At 41.1% G+C, this 18911-nt stretch overlaps 1 non-coding gene and 1 pseudogene across 1 annotated transcript; both read left to right on the top strand.

The window, feature by feature from the left end:
- The first annotated feature begins 848 nt into the window (after window positions 1–848).
- Window positions 849–18911, top strand: part of LOC100584210 — a 29892-nt pseudogene continuing 11829 nt past the window's right edge.
- Window positions 4382–4487, top strand: LOC115835259. Its single transcript, XR_004030251.1, has one exon. It is a non-coding gene; the product is annotated as a U6 spliceosomal RNA (small nuclear RNA).

The raw sequence follows: 18911 nt of genomic DNA, 5'->3' as shown, positions 1-18911 counted from the left end.
AGCCACTTCACTCCAGCCTTCACTTCACTCTGGGCAGCAGAGTGAGATCCTGTCTCAAAAACAACAATAAAAACATTTTGGTAGGCTTACTTACTTAAATCCATTTATTTATTTATTTATTTTTGGTATTTTTCTCCTGTTTAAAAAAATAAGGTAAGTAACAGAATTTCATTATACACACTTAACAAGAGTGGGAATATGTACACAGTAGACTATGAAAGGCCGCAGTAATGCCACTCATAAAACCAAAGAGTTCAGTGGTTCCCATGCAAACTCTGACTTAGACTTCCTGAGTTCAAGTCCCAACTCTGCTGCTTGCTACCTGTGTGATGTTGGCTGAGTTACTAATATCCATAAAAAGAGATAATAATAAAATCTACCTCAAAATATCAGGAACATTACATAAAATAGTTCACAAAAATCCCATAGTGTAGTTCCTAGTGTATCCCAAAACTCTAATAAATGTTAGCTTATCGTCACCATCATGTTTAATAGGCAACCAACTTCAATGGTTTAATTTAATTTTCAGTTACTTCACTGTTCTGAGTGACTTGAAGATTCTCTCAATTCATTTCCTTCTGACAGGTGCTTGGGCCTATTTCTGTGAATGCACAGGAACCAGATGCTATGAACTGCAACTAAATCCCAGAACAAGTAGGAGCAGGAAATTAGGACAGAACCTGCCCGTTTTCTCTGTTACCTATTGGAATTTCCCTACTTACCAAGTATTCATTTACTGTCACTGGGAACAAATTTGGCAGTCCTATTCACAAATAAGTTTTTTTCTGGACAGCTTTCGCATAGATTAGAAAGACTGTGTAGCTGGGTCATTCCCAGTTGGTCGCTACATGAATTCACCTTCTCTGCCCCCAAAATCAACAAATCTTTCCAGTGCCATAAATCCCACCCCCATCCCACATAGAAACATGGGCTCCAAATTGCTCATCAGGCTGCCGTTCTCGTAATTCTTTCTGACTACAAGGCCTTGAACATATCTAAGGCTGGCATTCCAGTATCGATGCCTAATGCTTGGCCTTCTCGGACACCCTAGTCTGGAGGTTGCTAGTGTGGGCTGTGCATGAATCTACTGTGATATGTGTACATATCTACAGTCAGTTCTGCTATAATGCTTGTTTGGAAAATCTCGCCCAATGTGACAGATATATTAGGAAAGCTTTTAGCACAATGCTACTTCACATTTGCTTATGCCAATTTTATCTGCCAATCTCATCACTAGGCCAACACAGAAAACTGCGCCCAATTCAACTATGCAGGAATCCTCACACACGCACACTGCACAAGGACAATGAGCAGCTACACCCTTCTATGTCTGCAGTTACTCCTTACTTTCCAATAACTCGCAAGCTGCAACCCTGCACACCTGCCCTCTCCTTAATTTTCCCTTCCTTCCTCTCAGCCTATTTTGCATTTTCCTCCATGTTCTCTGTTGTTTTGCTCCTTTTCCTCATTCTTCTTCTATCTCCTCTTGTATACAAGGCTGCCGGCATGGAAACAGGGAAGGCATGTGTCTGTCTGAGAGCAGTTTCAGCAAATGTCCATTCCACGAACAAAAGAAATACTTTTCAAGGGCTACATTTATTACAGCATTGATATAGATCTTCACCATTTACCGTGCTACTGTTTTTATTAAGTTCCTATCCCTTTATGTGTCAATTACAAAATTGTGAATGTTTTCCCCTAATTCCAGCCCTGTGGTTTCTATTGCATGATATTGCACAGTACACATCTTAAGAACACATGCTGGGTATAGCAGAACTGACAGTATCTATCAATATTTATGATTTATAGAGCTTTTATCCTATACTCAAAGAAATCTGTTATTTAATCAAGAAAGATTAAGAACTGTTGGCCTAGGGAAGCTCTGTCCAACAGAAATATAATGTGAGCCATGTGAGTAACTAAAAATTTATGAATAGTGAAAAAGTAAAAAGAAACAGGTGAAAATAACTTTACTAGCATTTTATTTAATCCAAACAATATGATTTCAACATATCATCAATACTTTAAGAGTTAATTAGATATTTCACGTTCTTTTTATTTCTTCGTACCCTCTTTGATTTTTTTTTTTTTTTTGAGACAAGGGAGTCTTGCTCTGTTGCCCGGGCCAGAGTGCAATGGCAGAATCATAGCTCACTGCAGCCTTGAACTCCTGAGCTCAAGTGATCCTCCCACCTCAGCCTCCCAAAATGCTGAGATTACAGGTGTCACACCACTTCTAGCCTTGCACTAAGTCTTTGAAACACGGTATATACTTCAGCACATTTCAAGTGCTCACTAGCCCCATGTGCATAATAGCTACTATATTTTGGTTTGGGTTTTGGCTTTATTTGAGATAGAGTCTGGCTCTACCACCCAGGTTGGAGGGCAGTGGTGCAATCACAGCTCACTGCAGCCTCAGCCACCCTGGGCTCAAGCAGTCCTCCCACCTCAGCCTCCTGAGGAGCTGGAACTACAGGCATGCACCACAACACATGGCTAATTTTTTCATTTTTGTGTAGAGTTGGGGGTCTTGCTATGTTGCCCAGGCTGGTCTCGAACTCTTGGCTCCAAACAGTCCTCCCACCTCAGCCTCTCAAAATGCTGGAATTACAGGCATGAGCCACTGCACCTGGCCACTACCATATTAAGTAGTATAGATCTGGAGGATCTCTATCCTTCTGACCAGAAGAGTATGGAGGGCAAGAAAGAAGGTTCACATTTTTTTCTCAAGTAATATGAATAAAACTAAAAGATAGCTGTGAGGCTTGAGTAATTCCAGCAGAACTTGTATGCTTCCTGTCCTTATTTAGATTAATGCATTGCTTAGTGTCAGATTTCATGTGGTACAAGGGTGAAGGACACATGCATCCATCTAAACATATAACTTATTCCATGTGGATCTTCTAGGGAATATGGATAAAAGTTTTCCCTTTCCAAACTGCATGTCCTAGAGTCTTAAGAACATATGAGTAATCTTTTGATGAATGGTTCTTCTAACAGTGTAAAGAGCAGTTTTAAAAATAGCTATCATTGGCCCGGCCCAGTGGCTCACTCCTGTAATCCCAGCACTTTGGGAGGCCAAGGCGGGAGGATCATGAGGTCAGGGGATGGAGACCATCCTGGCCAATATAGTGAAACCTTGTCTTTACTAATACAAAAAAAAAAAAAAAATTAGCCAGGCATGGCAGTGTGTACTTGTAGTCCCAGCTACTCGGGAGGCTCAGGCAGAAGAACTGCTTTAACCTAGGAGGCGGAGCTCGCAGTGAGCTGATAGCATGCCACTGCACTCCAGCCTTGACAACAAAGCAAGACTGTGTCAAAAAAAAAAAAAAAAACCAGGCGCGGTGGCTCACGCCTGTAATCCCCACACTTTGGGAGGCGGAGGCGGGCAGATCACCTGAGGTCGGGAGTTCAAGACCAGCCTGGCCAACATGGAGAAACCCTGTCTCTACTAAAGAGTACAAAATTAGCCAGGCGTGGTGGCGCATGCCTGTAATCCCAGCTACCTGGGAGGCTGAGACAGGAGAATTGCTTGAACCAGGGAGGTGAAGGTTGCGGTGAGCCAAGATCGCACCATTGCACTCCAGCCTGGGCAAAAAGAGCAAAACACCATCTCAAAAAAAAAAAAAGTATCATCAATAAAGTAAGAAAAGAAAAACAATTAATTTTTAGTTGTTTCATACATGACTATAAATTCGTAAAGCATTTATTCATAATTATTTGCTGCATCTATTGCAAGAATTGAGACCATTCTCTGCAACCAGGCTGTCAACATTCCCGACATCACTCCGAAGGGACACACAGTCATTGTGAAGGGTCCCAGATAAACCTGTGGAGGGACTTCAATCACATCAATGTACAACTCAGTCTCATTGTAAAGAAAAAGAGGAGGGTAGGGGTTAACAAATGGTGGAGAAATGGAAAGGAACTGGCTATTGTTCACACTATTTGAGGTCATGTACAGAACGTGATCCAGGGTGTTGCATTGGCTTTTATTCTAAGATAAGGTCTGTGTATGCTCACTTCCCCATCAGTGTCATTATCCAGGAGAATGGGTCTCTCTTGAAATCTGAAATTCCTTGAGTGAGAAATACAGATTCAGGGTTTGGATGAAGCCAAGTGTTACTTGATTAGAATCTCAGGCCCAGAAAGATACATTAATCCTTGAAGGAAATGACATTGAGCTTGTTTCAAATTCAGCTGCTTTGATTTAGCAAGCCACAATAATTAGAAACCACAATATGAGGCCGGGCATAGTGGCTCATGCTTGTAATCCCAACACTTTGGAAGGCTAAGGTGGGCAGATCACCTAAGGTCAGGAGTTCGAGTCCAGCCTGGCCAACATGGTGAAACCCCATCTCTACAAAAAATACAAAAATTAGTGCTCACTTCGGCAGCACATATACTAAAATTTTGAATGATACAGAGATTAGCATTGGCCCCTGCCCAAGGATGCCACACAAATTCGTGAAGTGTTCCATATTTTGTGCAGTCTGGGAAGATCATTTCAGTATCTGCTAACTAGCACTAAGGAAACAGTGTGAATCTAAGCAAAAACAGGTGGCACCCAATGACAAAATTGTGGCTTTCATTAAAAAAAAAAAAAAATTAGCCGGGTATGGTGGCACATGCCTCTAATCCCAGCTACTCAGGAGGCTGAGGCAGGAGAATCGCTTGAACCCAGGAAGTGGAGGTTGCAGTGAACTGAGATCACACCTCTGCACTCCAGCCTGGGTGACAGAGTAAGACTCTGTCAAAAAAAAAAAAAAAAAAAAAAAAAAAATATATATATATATATATATATATGCCTTCAATGAAAAGTTCCCTATGTTCAATTGTTTTCAAGTATCAGCTTGATTATCATAAGCAAAATCCACATATAGTTTTCTGAAATTTTTAGGACAATTCTTTCTTCAAGGGAAAAACCCGGTCTCTACTAAAAATACAAAAAATTAGCCGGGCATGGTGGTGCATGCCTGTAATTCCAGCTACTCGGGAGGCTGAGGCAGGAGAATAGCTTGAACTCGGGAGGCGGAGGTTGCCGTGAGCCAAGATTGTGCCATTGCACTCCAGCCTGGGCAACAAGAGCGAAACTCCGTCTCAAAAAAAAAAAAAAAGAAAACAAACAAACAAAAACCTTAACAGCTCTGTCATTTAGAGTAATCTGGGTAAAAAATTAAGGTAGGCACTTGGGGAAATCCAAAAGCTCTGAAAAAACATTCCTGCATTGAACAAACTTACAATATATCATCTGAAGAGAAAAAAAAACTGAAAACAAATATATGAAAAGTTAGAGAACAATTATGTGGTCCTGAAAGTAAATGTAAAAGTTGTTTGAAGAATGGGTGTTCTGGTATCTTTAGTCTCCAACCTCTAATGTAGAATGACTTTATGATCAGGCTAAGTAAGCATTAGCCCATACATCATGCTTTGTGAAGCAAGGGGCATGACCTCTCATCCAATAATATCTCCTAAAATTCCTCCCTTTGGCGCAGTTATCTGTGTGCTTCTAGGTCCTAAACTGAACATGCATTCATGTGTGTAAACCCTCTTCAGTCTCAGGATGAAGGAATGTAGCAGTATATTGGGGTTAGTATCAAATCAGCCTTATCCATGGCCACTCACATCCCACTTTCCAAAGCAGGGATCCTACCATTAGTCTTCCTGACCTCAGAGCCCAGCCATAGAAACTGAGTCTTGTTTTCACTTTGATTCACTCCCTGTTGACTCCAGGTCCTCTAGCACTGGAATCCAAGAATTTATGCCCCCTCAGTCCAACCCCTCCACAACATCCACACCTAGCACTCTCTAAAGTCCTTTGTTGGGGCTCAGGAAGTGATACTCAAAAGTAAATATCTCATTGCTCACACTGTATAGAGCCCCGACTTTCATGGAAGCCCATTGGCAACACCACTGCCTGAAATGAGACACAACTGTTAACTGTTTAGCTAGACTGGCCTATTCTCAGGACTGAGAGACTGATTCAGTGGCTTATGAGACAATCTATCAATCAATTTTTGGACTGTGAAACTTCTTGAGGAAGTTTCAGAATGAGAAATGTTGGGGTTCAGAAAATGAAACCCCAAAGTGAAGGCTTGCAAAGCAAATTCTCTCTCCAACCTTCTGCCATCCTGTCTCTTGCCCCTCATTCTCCCTGAGGCAAGCCATAGAAATTAGAATGCTTTTTCTCTAAAGCCCAGTCCTAAAGCCTAAAAATACAACTTTATCCTTCCCCCATCTTTCTGTGTAATACCTGGCCATAAAGAAATTAGACCCTCATTCCAGAGGAGTCCTGCTCCATATCCCAAAGGAAAGTGTTAGCAAAAATTAAAATCCTAAGCCTCTCAACTGACTGAATAGACCCCCCTCTAGGCCAAGGTGATCTGAAAGAAACCTGAAGAACTAGTTCAGGCCATGACAAGAAGTGGGGTCTGACATGCCTTATTATACTCTGTTCTCTTTGGAGTTAAGACACCTCTGACCAGCATTAACACTGAAATAGAGATCATAGGCTGGGTGTGGTGTCTCATGCCTGTAATCTCAGCACTTTGTGAGGCTGAGGCGGGTGGATCACCTGAGGTCAGGAGTTCAAGACCAGCCTGGCCAACATGGTAAAACCCCGTCTCTACAAAAATTAGCCAGGCATGATGGTGGGTGCCTGTAATCCCAGGTGCTTGGGAGGCTGAGGCAGGAGAATCGCTTGAACCCGGGAGACAAAGGTTGCAGTGAGCCAAGATCACACCACTGTACTCCAGCCTGGACAACAGAGCAAGATTCTATCTCAAAAAAAAAAAAAGAAAGAAAGACATCACAAGGCTGACGAAACAGATTCTTTGTGGCAATAAGATAGCAAATTCAACCTAACTCTCTTATAGTATCACATGACAAATAACAGGCCCCCCCAAAAAAACAAAGTATTTTACCCCAAAATATATTTATTTGAAATATTTTCGGATGGCCCTGCAAAGCTGTCTCTTGTGGGGAAAATCTACATTCAGTAAATAATCCCCTTCCCTTTCCTTGTCTTTTCCTGATCCAGGAGAGATTTAAGTAAGAGTCTGGCATCTTTTATGTCCCATAAGAGACATTTACATCTATTCTCTCTGAAGCCTATTATTTAGAGGTTTCACCTATATAATAAAAACCCTCCTTATCTTAACTCAAGCATTTCTTTATGCTGACTTCAAGTCATCAGGCAAAGCTTAATTATTATCATTATTTTTGTTTTGTTTTGTTTTGTTTTTGAGATAGGGTCTCACTTTGTCACCCAGGCTGGAGTGCAGTGGTGCAATCACAACTCACTGCAGCCTTGACTTCCCAGGCTCCAGTAATACTCCTTCCTCAGCCTCCCAAGTAGCTGGGATTACAGGCATGTGCCACCACACCCAGCTAATGTTTGTATTTTTAGTAGAGATGGGTTTTTGCCATGTTTCCCAGGCTGGCTTTGAACTCCTGAGCTCAAGCAATCCACCTCCCTTGGCCTCCTGAAGTGCTGGGATTACAGGCGTGAACCACCACACCCAGCCAAGCTTAATTATTTCAACCAATTGTCAATCAGAAAATCTTTGAATCCATCTATGACCCAGAAGCTCCCCTTCCCCACCTTCCCCCCTCACTTTGAGATGTCCCACCTTTCTGGGCCAAATCAAGGTATACCTTACATGCCTATAACTTCTGTCTCCCTAAAATGTATTAAACCAAGCTGTAACACAATCCTCTTAGGCGCATGTTCTCAGGGCCTCCTGAGGCTGTGTCAAAGGCCCTGCCACTCATATTTGGCTCAGAATAAACCTCTTCAAATATCTTACACAGTTTGGCTTTTTTGTCAACAAAATAATGCTACATAGAAAGACCAAGAAAAATCTGGACAGGCTTTGCCGAGTTTCCTGACTCTGTCTATCAGCATCAGAGCATTAGATTTTATCCTTTTTGTCCAATCATATTTTATATGGCTATCCATACTTCATTGAACATCAGCATAAAATGCAACAGTTTTCCCTGCATCTTTGGGTCTTCATTCTGAAGCCTCCCATATCATATCAAACTTAAATAAATTTAAGTTTGCTTAAATAAATTTATTATTCTTTTCTCTTGATAACCTGTCTTTGTTATAGGGGTGTTAGCCATAATCCTTAAGATGGAGAGGAAAGTAATCACCTCATTTCTGCCTCTGCACTTTCCAGAGCCTAGAAATTCCACATCTAAACTCTAGCAGCAATGGCTGGATCTCCTTATTAGAAACTGCTTCTCCCTGATGTTAATTGTCACTTGCTAAACCTCTCCGTGGTATTTTCCAGAGTGTTAAAATGATCTGATGATGGTATCTTGCACACCAGTGACGAGTAAGGTTGATTTAGGAGATCTGACCTGCTACTCTGTTATTTCCTTTCTGTTTTACCATTCCGCAAGCGCACCTCACAAAAATGACTTTTAAGAAGACAGCAGCTCTCAGTCGACGACATACAGTTCCTTTTCTTTCCCAATGAGTGACACCTCCTTCCTTTCACTCTTTATTGCCTATTGCTTAGGGTTGTCCTCATTCTGCCCCCCATTCCCAGCTTGTTGATTGTTTAGAGGCAACACCTTCTCATCTACCTTATCTAACTACAAAAACTCTCCCTAAAACCTACCATTAAAAATGCTTCCTTAAAAAGCTCATTGAGACTCCAAAGCTCCCTACTGAATACCTATATCCCTAGGGAAATAGTTTCCTATTTTATCATATAATACACTAACTGATTTGTACCCAAAGCCAAAAGTTAGTAAGAGTTGAATATGTACAGAGAGAATCTTCACATTAAGCACCTTTAAGACTCAGAATATAATACTATAATACAGGGTATAATAAGCATTTAGAAGTGATTTAATACAAGTATTAGTTAAATGAACACTGTATATGGATTGACATACTCTGATTCATGAAAGTACAAATTCCCAGAGAGCAAACTGACGAATCCAATGAATTCTAAGAATCTTTAATTATAGTTTGGATATCAAGATAAATTAAATCAACTATGCAATTTCCAAATATCTTTCACATAGGATGATGTAGACTAAAATAATGATACAGCAAAGTGTTTAATTACAAAATGTAATTCTCCAGCGATAATGTCACTCCGAACCTCTATTTTGCTTGAGTGTCAGCTTGATGTTCAAACAGCCAACTTTACTACTGCTAGGTCAAGTTACTGAGAGTTAGCTACATAAGGTTAACTCCTACCCAAGGAAAATCCCAATAAATAAGAATTATTATGCTTTATGTCCTGCTTCATGATACAAGAAAGGAGGAATTAATTTTAAAAGGATTATAATTATCTAGCCCAACTTCAGAATCACTATTGAATTTTAAAAAAAGAATAAATTTTCAGAAACTACATTGGCATTTGCTACCAATCAAGGATAAAACTTGTATATAGAAATGATGTTTAAAGACCAAAAGTAACAGAATTTTCCTTGCTGTCTTTTCATCCTCCCAAATCGCCGCAACTAACTGTTGCAAGGAAACCAGCAGAGGGAGCACTAATCATTGTGATTTTTTTTTTTTTTTTTTTTTTTTAATGTGTGCTCTGAAAAACAAAAGAAACTGTCTTTTAGTGGATTTCTAGATACTTTGTCAAGACTGGCAAAACTCTTATAAAATACAAATATTATTTGCCACTGTTAAATTTCCTCTTTAACTGTTTTTAATTAATCAGTATTGAAACATTTTCTTTATTGATGCTTTTAATTAAGGAAGTAATACCTGTTTGTTGTAAAAAGTGAAACAAATCAGGGGAAATTTTTTTTTAAATCAATATTCTCCTATCTCTCCTTCAGATCTGTATTATAAACAGACTTGTGTATCTTTTCACATCCTTCTCATAAAAACAAATTATATATATACACATATATATGTGTACTGCTACATGGAGAGACATTTATAAATACACACACATGCACACATAGGTGTACTCCTACATATATGTATGTATGTCTGCCCATGTAGCAGTAGCCTCTCTTTAGGTAACAAAATAGCATGAAATATCCTCAGATATACGGTGGAAAAATAGGAAATGTCAAGTAAACACAATGTCAGGCCATATAACAACCATGTGTGAACAGAGGGTCAAAACATATAGGCCTGAAATTATATCACTGCCTTCCAAATGAAAAATCTAAACACATATGAGTGAATGTGTGGACCCGGAAAAACAAATAAGCAAACCAGAATACAAATATCCGTCTTAAACTGTGATGAGGAAAGCTAGGTGAATTAATTTCTGCTTTACAATTTATGTTACCAATCTCTTCACAAAACAAAATTTTAAAAAATTAGCAACGAAACCACTTAGGAGCTTTAAAAAGTGAAATATATTAAAATGCATTCTTTAAAACTCACAATACTGGCCTGGCGCAGTGGCTCATGCCTGTGATCCCAGCTACTCGGGAGGCTGAGGCAGGAAAATCACTTGAACTCCAGAAGTGGAGGTTACGGTGAGCCGAGATCGCAGCATTGCACTCCAGCCTGGGCAACAAGAGCGAAACTCCACCTCAAAAAAAAAAAAAAAACTCACAATATTTTACAAATTCTAACTGAAGTACAGTAAATCCCTTTTCATTCCATTTATTCACATAATTGAACTAAATAAGCCAACGAATATAACTACAGATATCAGTGGAAGAGACACTTCATCTCACTCCATAGAGAGAATCCCTGAATTTCACTATAGGTTCTGACCCCTGTCCAACATCATCTCTTTACATAAAGATCCTTCTAAATTAGTGGGCCCAGGACCCAGAGACCCATCTAGCCAGGTGGTAGCTGTTTTTGTGGATTTATGTTTCTGAAGCCAATAAATTCGCTATGGCTTCCATGGCCTTTACTGTGTGTCCCCATTCATTCCTGTCACTCAGCATGCTCTCCTTGTTTTCCTCCATGTCTCTGCAGATGCACTTCGAACACAGCCTTTTATAAGTGTACTTTATCTTTACCAACTTCTACGCACCCTGATCCCATAGCATGGGGCTATCGTTTCCCACATAGAAAGGAAGGAAATATTGCAGGGGGAAGAGATAGGACACAAAAGGAAATAATGAGAAAAAACTTACAATGGTAGAAGGGAAAGGCCCTACTTATGGGGTTCTAAAGAGAAGTATTTCTGGGAGTAGGGAGTAATTAATCAACTGCGGTATCCATCCCATCTCTCCAAAGCAGAAAAAGGTCATTTTATCTGCTTGTAGAAAAAAATCTTTTACTAAGGGCTTTAAGCATTTAAAAACTCTTTCAGAAACCACATCTTTGTAATAAAATAAGAGAACACAGTATAGGGATCTTCATTTCATAGATGAGGAAAACTGAGGAATGGAGAGGTCAAAAGCTGGCTCAATGTCACAGGAAAGGCAGTTGCAGAGTTAGGATAAGACCCAGGGTTCTTGACTCCAGCCCTTTACTTTATCCACAAAGTCAACACAAGCAGTCTAGATTTGTTATCTCGCCCCCTTCTGTCTCAAAGACTGAGTGACAAAGAGCCCTTAGTGTGATACTGAGTGTAAATGACAGCACAGGAAGTCCATTCTCAGGGCAAGCTGTGAGACTGGCAGCTGAACAGGAGGCCAGAAAGCAAGTCTGTACAGAGCACTTTCAGTCTACACTCACTATCTCATCCCTACTAAGGCCCAGAGTCCACAGAAGCCAAGGGAGGGAGTGACGGAGGCTGCAGGAAGGTCCACTTAGTTCATCAATTCCTGAGTATCCTTTAGCACCACAAAAGGCTTAGACTTAATGAGAAAGAAATGAATCATCTATAGAACTGAATATTTATTTTAAACATGATATTTTCTATGTGTAATTCACATATAAATTACGAATTATATAATTGTTTGTGAACTGTCTGTATCACTACTGTGCAACTTTTCAAGGAACACTCTTTTCTGACATGGTACTAACCTGTTAATTCAACTCTTTGAAACATGTTAATACAGTTCTCAAGGAATTCCATCTAGTCAGGTAACACATGTTTGAAGCTGAAAATGCTGAAAGTGAAGAAAAATTGTATCAAAACAGGTTCAGTATGAATATCAACCATATATGAAAGAAACATTTATATGGAAGCTACACCCATATGGATTCACAGTTGTATCAGCCAAGATACTGTAAGTATACCAAGTGTGTTAGTCTAACCATATAGCATAAAGATAGATCTATTTGTGCTATTATGGCATGGTTGTTTACTGCAAATACAAATGAAAATGAAGGCTACCACAACCTAATTCCATTGTAAATTGAATTTTATTATCTTCCTGTAAGCATATGTTTCATTACAAACATTTTATTATGAAAGGATGATCAAAGGAGAAAAATAAATTTATCATACATGTATGACAATATCTCAAAGTATAACTTGTAATTTTCCATATACTGTTAAACTGACCAGCACTTCTTTTAATTCATTAAATAGTGATCAAACTGTCCTGTGAAAAGAGATGTTTTACATAACCTTATACTTAATTTTAACAGTTCAATCATATTTAAATTGAAATAGATTGAAATAGACACAGTGCATTAAAATCTGACACATTCATTCTTAATTTTAGATGTCCACAAGTTGTGAAAAACTCATCTCTAAGATGCACACTTTGATAAAAAACAATTTTCATTTAAAATGGTTTCTGTTCAAAACATTAGTCAACTATAAAAATAAAGATACATAGTAATCATCACGGAAGGAAATTATTTTATATTATTTATGCCTGTATTTTAATTATTTGTAAAGTCAATGAGAAGATAGTTTTTTTCCAGAATCTAGAGTGCAACATATTTAAAGAGAGAAAGACACACACAAAGTAAGACACAAACAGAGCTCCAAAGAGACAGAAAAATTGCAAAATGTTCTTACTTAAAGCACCAGACTACTTCAGTTACAGCATATGCACTCCTAGGTCAGGGTTCCTAAATCAATAGACTAAAGAAAAACTGCCTTGTCATCAGAACTCCAAAATATATGCGTCTCAGGAGAAACAAATACGTGGAGCTGTAGATCTAAATCCAAACTCAACTCTGTGGAAGAAAACAAATTTTACCTGTAAAATAAGTTAAGCTACTTGACCAGTACATTGGAAATTACACAGCAAGATACTCTAAAGACAGTATCCTAAACTCATTTTCCTTTCAAATGTAGGGGGTGAACAGATAAAGGACACTAATTGCAGCAAACAGAATGCAAAACTGAAAAGCTTAAATAAAAAAGACTGATGAAAGCATAACATTAAAAAGAGAAGTGTTTAACTGTTAAATCATCCAAATTGCTTTGCCAAATTTTGACATGCTTGGTTTCCTGTAGTAAAATCTCGTTCTCTTTTTTTTTTTGGCTTTTGAAAAAAAAAAGTGAGGAAAAATAACCAGCTGTTCCTTGTATAGTTCAGGAAACAAGTTTGATTTATTACTTTAAGGTTATTTTTGAATGAGCTGCTTGTGGCAGCCAGAGTGCAGAAGTCACTGAGGCCTGTCCACTTGAAGGGCTCAAACTGTTTCCTGAACAGCCCTTCTTCACTCCTCACCTCCGACGGCTATTATTGACAACGTGTGACTGGGGCCTTCCAGGATTTTAAAACAGCAGGGGTCCCAGCCAAACAATCGGGCTGTCAATTACCTTTTCCCCTGTTGTGAAAGAGGGGCCCAAGACAATGCAACTTCTCAGCAGGGAGTTGTGCAGCTCCAAGTATGTAACCCACTCTTGCACCGTTCAGCATTCAAAACCAAGTAAATGGTTGGTGCCTTCACTTTTGTCTGTGTGTGTCGGTGCAAACCAGAATTACTGCAAGGTGTAGATGTCTCCATGGCTGGATTTTTAAGTCCTTGGTAGGGCAAAACTGACTCTGTACATTGTTATCTCTGAGCTTCACGGAAGTTTTTTCTAAGTTCCAAACAGACACAGAAAGTCCCCCTCCCCCCACCTCCCAGCCTCCTTCTGTAAGCTTGTCCTCAGGGAACGCCCAAGCCTCTCTACCTATATTGTGGCTTAAAAAACTTCCTGTGGGCATTGATGACTTGCTGTGAGCACTGTCCATCATCCCGCCCCTTTGTCTGGCAGTCACTTCCATTCGAATTTGACTGACTGAGGCAGCCTGAGTTATTTGTAAAGAACAACAAGGCTTTTCATTCATAATTTTAGTAGGGGGACAGGGTGCTAATGACTGAGCTTGAAGAACTAGGGAATGTGGTATTCAAGGCAGGAAGAAGCCCAACTGGCTGCCAGATGAGGGAAGGAAAGGATGTAGGTGAAAAGTGTCTGCATAAAAAGTCAATGACATGAAGATCACATGTATACAAATAGAAATTGAATTTTTAAAACATGAGATAATCTGAAGGATGGAAGCAGGAAGGAGGGCAGGGAAAGTCTAACAGGATTTCATTAACTTTGGGGTCAAGTTACGTGCCAGAGTTTACAGAATCCAAAACCCATAAAGTCTCTACAAAGGAAGTGATCTTTTCTTCCACTGCTGGTTCTCCTACAAAAACAAAAGAGTAAAGAAAAAAAAAAAAAAAAAGAGGAAAACTGGTTTTCACTCTTTTTTGGTACCTTTCACATATTCAGACAAAGAGGGTTTGTTTTCCAAGTAAATCCTCAATTTACTTTTGGGGTCTCTAGTCCATTTTATGTACATACAGCATGAACATAATATGTAATGATTTTACATATCTGCTGCTTCCAAAGAAGAAAATTTGTAAAAAGGTAAATTTATAGTTGAATTATTTGTATTGGTAAGTCTTATGTGATTTATCTTTCTTGCAAAAATAGTAAAATTGTGGTTTGGTTTTTTTAAATTAAGAAATTAAAAGTCACATTGAAGTTTTTTATGTATGATTTTGTTCAGATTCATAGAAAAAAACTGAAATAACAATGTTGCATATTTGCAATCTATTGTGAATTAGCAGAATGATACAAAATGCTTTAAAAAAAATGTAATTCCGACCAGGCGTGGTGGCTCACACCTGTAATCCCAGCACTTTGGGAGGCAGAGGCGGGCGGATCACCTGAGGCTGGGAGTTCAGGACCAGCCTGACCAACATGGAGAAACCCCATCTCTACTTATTTTTAAATTAGCCAGGCATGGTGGCACATGCCTGTAATCCCAGCTACTTGGGAGGCTGAGGCAGGAGAGTCGCTTGAACCCAGGAGGCAGAGGTTGCAGTGAGCAGAGATTGCACCATTGCACTCTTGCCTGGGCAACAAGAGCAAAACTCCGTCTCAAAAATAGATAAATAAATAAATAAATGCAATTCCATAAGTGAAGAATGTTTCAGTCATTTGTAGAAAATCTTTACTATGTTTCTTTCATTAAAGAAAGTCAAATAAAGGCAAAATTGAACAATAACAAATGCTGATTTTTGTAGAGATCGGCAAAAATAATTTTTCAGGCAATGAGACTCTGGCTCTTTCCATGTTGAGTCTATTAGGATTTGTGTTCTCAGAGAGCACTTAGGGCTACTGAGGCCTTGGGTCAAAGTTCAGACCCTGGGTTGGGTGCTTACTGATCGCTAAATTCCTAAGCCATAAGCTGACCCATCAAACCTTCCTAAAAACAGAGGAGCAGCCAGGCGCGGTGGCTCACGCCTGTAATCCCAGCACTTTCGGAGGCCGAGGCGGGCGGATCACGAGGTCAAGCGATCGAGACCATCCTGGCTAACACGGTGAAACCTCCTCTCTCCTAAAAATACAAAAAATTAGCCAGGGGTCATGGCGGGCTCCTGTAGTCCCAGCTACTCGGGAGGCTGAGGCAGGAGAATGGTGTGAACCCGGGAGGCGGAGGTTGCACTCGGGCCATTGCACTCCAGCCTAGGTGACAGAGTAAGACTCCATCTCAAAAAAAAAAAAAAAACAGAGGAGCTACTGCCACTACTCCATGGCCCACATCCGTGATTTCCTTTCATTCCGACAACCATTCTGTTCTGTTCAGTGGGGAAGCAGAGGCATGGAGATACTCTTGTACTTTTCATTCATTTCCATCTAAGTGGAATATATATATATATATACACACACATCTATATATATGTAAATTGAAATAATGTTAGATAGACCATGTTATCTTGTGGCTTGCTGTGCCACCTGAGCATATCCTCACAAAAACCCTTAGGTTTTTGAGAAAAGGATTAAATAACTTACCCCAATCTTAGGATAAAGATAAATTTAAAGCTCAATCACACCCTGGTTATTCTATATTCAAAGCCAAGTGAAGCCTCACCATGCTCTTCTGTCCACTATCTCTTGGGACCTGAAGCTCAGGCAATTGTTCCATGAATGACAGATGTCACAGCTGGCTGAGTCCAAGCCCAGGTCAAAACATGAAGTAAGTGATGGTAATAACCTTTAGTATTGAGAGGTGACAGCATGTTGGCAGTCCTCACAGCCCTTGCTCGCTTTCAGCACCTCCTCTGCCTGGGCTCCCACTTTGGCGGCACTTGAGGAGCCCTTAAGCCAACCGCTGCACTGTAGGAGCCCCTTTCTGAGCTGGCCAAGGCGGGAGCCGGCTCCCTCAGCTTGCAGGGAGGTGTGGAGGGAGAGGCGCGAGCGGGAACCGGTGCTGCGGGCGGCGCTTGAGGGCCAGCTGGAGTTCCGGGTGGGCGTGGGCTTGGCGGGCCTGCACTCGGAGCAGCTGGCCGGCCCTGCCGGCCCCTGGCAATGAGGGACTTAGCACCTGGGCCAGCGGCTGCGGAGGGTGTACTGGGTACCCCAGCAGTGCCAGCCCACCGGCACTGCGCTCGATTTCTCGCCAAGCCTTAGCTGCCTTCCCGCAGGGCAGGCCTCGGGACTGCAGCCCGCCATGCCAGAGCCTTCCCCCGCCTCTGTGGGCTCTTGTGCAGCCCAAGCCTCCCTGACGAGCGCCACCCCTTGCTCCGCCCCCTGCTCCACGGCGCCCAGTCCCATCAATCACCCAAGGGCTGAGGAGTGCCAGCGCATGGCACGGCACTGGCAGGCAGCTCCACCTGCAGCCCCCGTGCAGGATCCACTAGGTAAAGCCAGCTGAGCTCCTGAGTCTGGTGGGGCCTTAGAGAACCTTTAGGTCTAGCTCAGGGATTGTAAATACACCAATCAGCACTCTGTCTAGCTCAAGGTTTGTAAACACACCAATCAGCACCCTGTGTCTAGCTCAGAGTTTGTGAGTACACCAATCCACACTCTGTATCTAGCTGCTCTGGTGGGGCCTTAGAGAACCTTTATGTCTAGCTCAGGGATTGTAAATACACCAATCGGCACTCTGTATCTAGCTCAAGGTTTGTAAACACACCAATCAGCACCCTGTGTCTAGCTCAGGGTTTGTGAGTGCACCAATCGACACTCTGTACCTAGCTGCTCTGGTAGGGCCTTGGAGAACCTTTTTGTTGATACTCTGTATCTAACTGATCTGATGGGGCCATGGAGAACCTTTATATCTAGCTGGGGGATTGTAAACGCACCAATCAGCGCCCCGTCAAAACAGACCACTCAGCTCTACCAATCAGCAGGACGTGGGTGGGGCCAGATAAGAGAATAAAAGCAGGCTGCTGGAGTCAGCAGTGGCAACCCATTTGGGTGCCCTTCCACACTGTGAAAGCTTTGTTCTTTCGCTCTTTGCAATAAATCTTGCTACTGCTCACTCTTTGGGTCCACACTGCTTTTATGAGCTGTAACACTCACCGTGAAGGTCTGCAGTTTCACTCCTGAAGCCAGCGAGCCCATGAGCCCACCGGGAGGAACAAACAACTCCAGACACGCTGCTTTAAGAGCTGTAACACTCACTGTGAAGGTCTGCAGCTTCACTCCTGAGCCAGCGAGACCACGAACCCACCAGAAGGAAGAAACTCCGAACACATCCGAACATCAGAAGGAACAAACTCCAGACGCGCCACCTTAAGAGCCGTAACACTCACCGCGAGGATCCCACAGCTTCATTCTTGAAGTCAGTGAGACCAAGAACCCACCAATTCCAGACAGTGTTTTCTTAGACTTCCCTATCAGCTACCTCTATCCTCTTCTTTGGTGGTGCATGTTAATAACTGGCTTCCTGGGATTAAAAAATAAATTTCAACATCTGGGGATGTCTGTGTTGTAAACACATTGACCACAGCTAATTCTCTTTTCTTTTCTTTTTTTTTTTTTTGAGATGGAGTCTCGCTCTGTCACCCAGGGTGGAGTGCAGTGGCATGATCTCGGCTCACTGCAACCTCTGCCTCCCAGGTTCAAGCAGTTCTCCTGTCTCCTCCCAAGTAGATGGGATTACAGGCACCCGCCACCACGCCTGGCTAATTTTTGTATTTTTAGTAGAGATAAGGTTTCACCATATTGGTAAAGCTGGTCTCAAACTCCTGACCTCAGATGATCCACCAGCTTCAGCCTCCCAAAGTTTGGAGATTCCAGGCGTGAGCCACTGTGCCTGGCCATCATGGTTAATTTTTGAACCTGACATTACTAAAAACATGGGAAGAGATGTACATAATCAGCTCTTGCAAGCAGGTATAAGCCTGTTCTAGCACCCACCATCATCTATCCATACTTTGTTTCATGTCTTGTCTACATTCTATTCTTGTTTGTGGTGAGCTATGAATCCCTCTTATGATTTCAAAATATAATAATATAATGACTTTCATTTATTGAAGGGTTATTAGAAGTCAGACATCTTCTAAAACACCACAAGCATTAAGCATTTAATCCTTACAGTGATGCTCTGACATAGGAAATACTTTTATCCCCCACTTTACTAGTAAAGAAACTGAGGCATTGGGAGATTGAATAATTTATAAAAGGCCACCTTCTAGATCAACATAAATCATACTCTGTGTGAAGGTTCCTGTCATCTTATTTTTCTTAATCTCCCCATGTAATTCTAATATATGGCCAGAGTTGAGAACCATTAACATAGTTAACAAAACAAGAATCCTTGGTATTTGAAAAAAA

Source organism: Nomascus leucogenys, chromosome 5 (genome assembly GCF_006542625.1).
Source record: "Nomascus leucogenys isolate Asia chromosome 5, Asia_NLE_v1, whole genome shotgun sequence".
In the NCBI taxonomy this organism is placed as follows: Eukaryota; Metazoa; Chordata; class Mammalia; order Primates; family Hylobatidae; genus Nomascus; species Nomascus leucogenys.
Note: the sequence above shows the minus strand (reverse complement) of the source record. Positions and strands in the feature narration are given on the sequence as shown.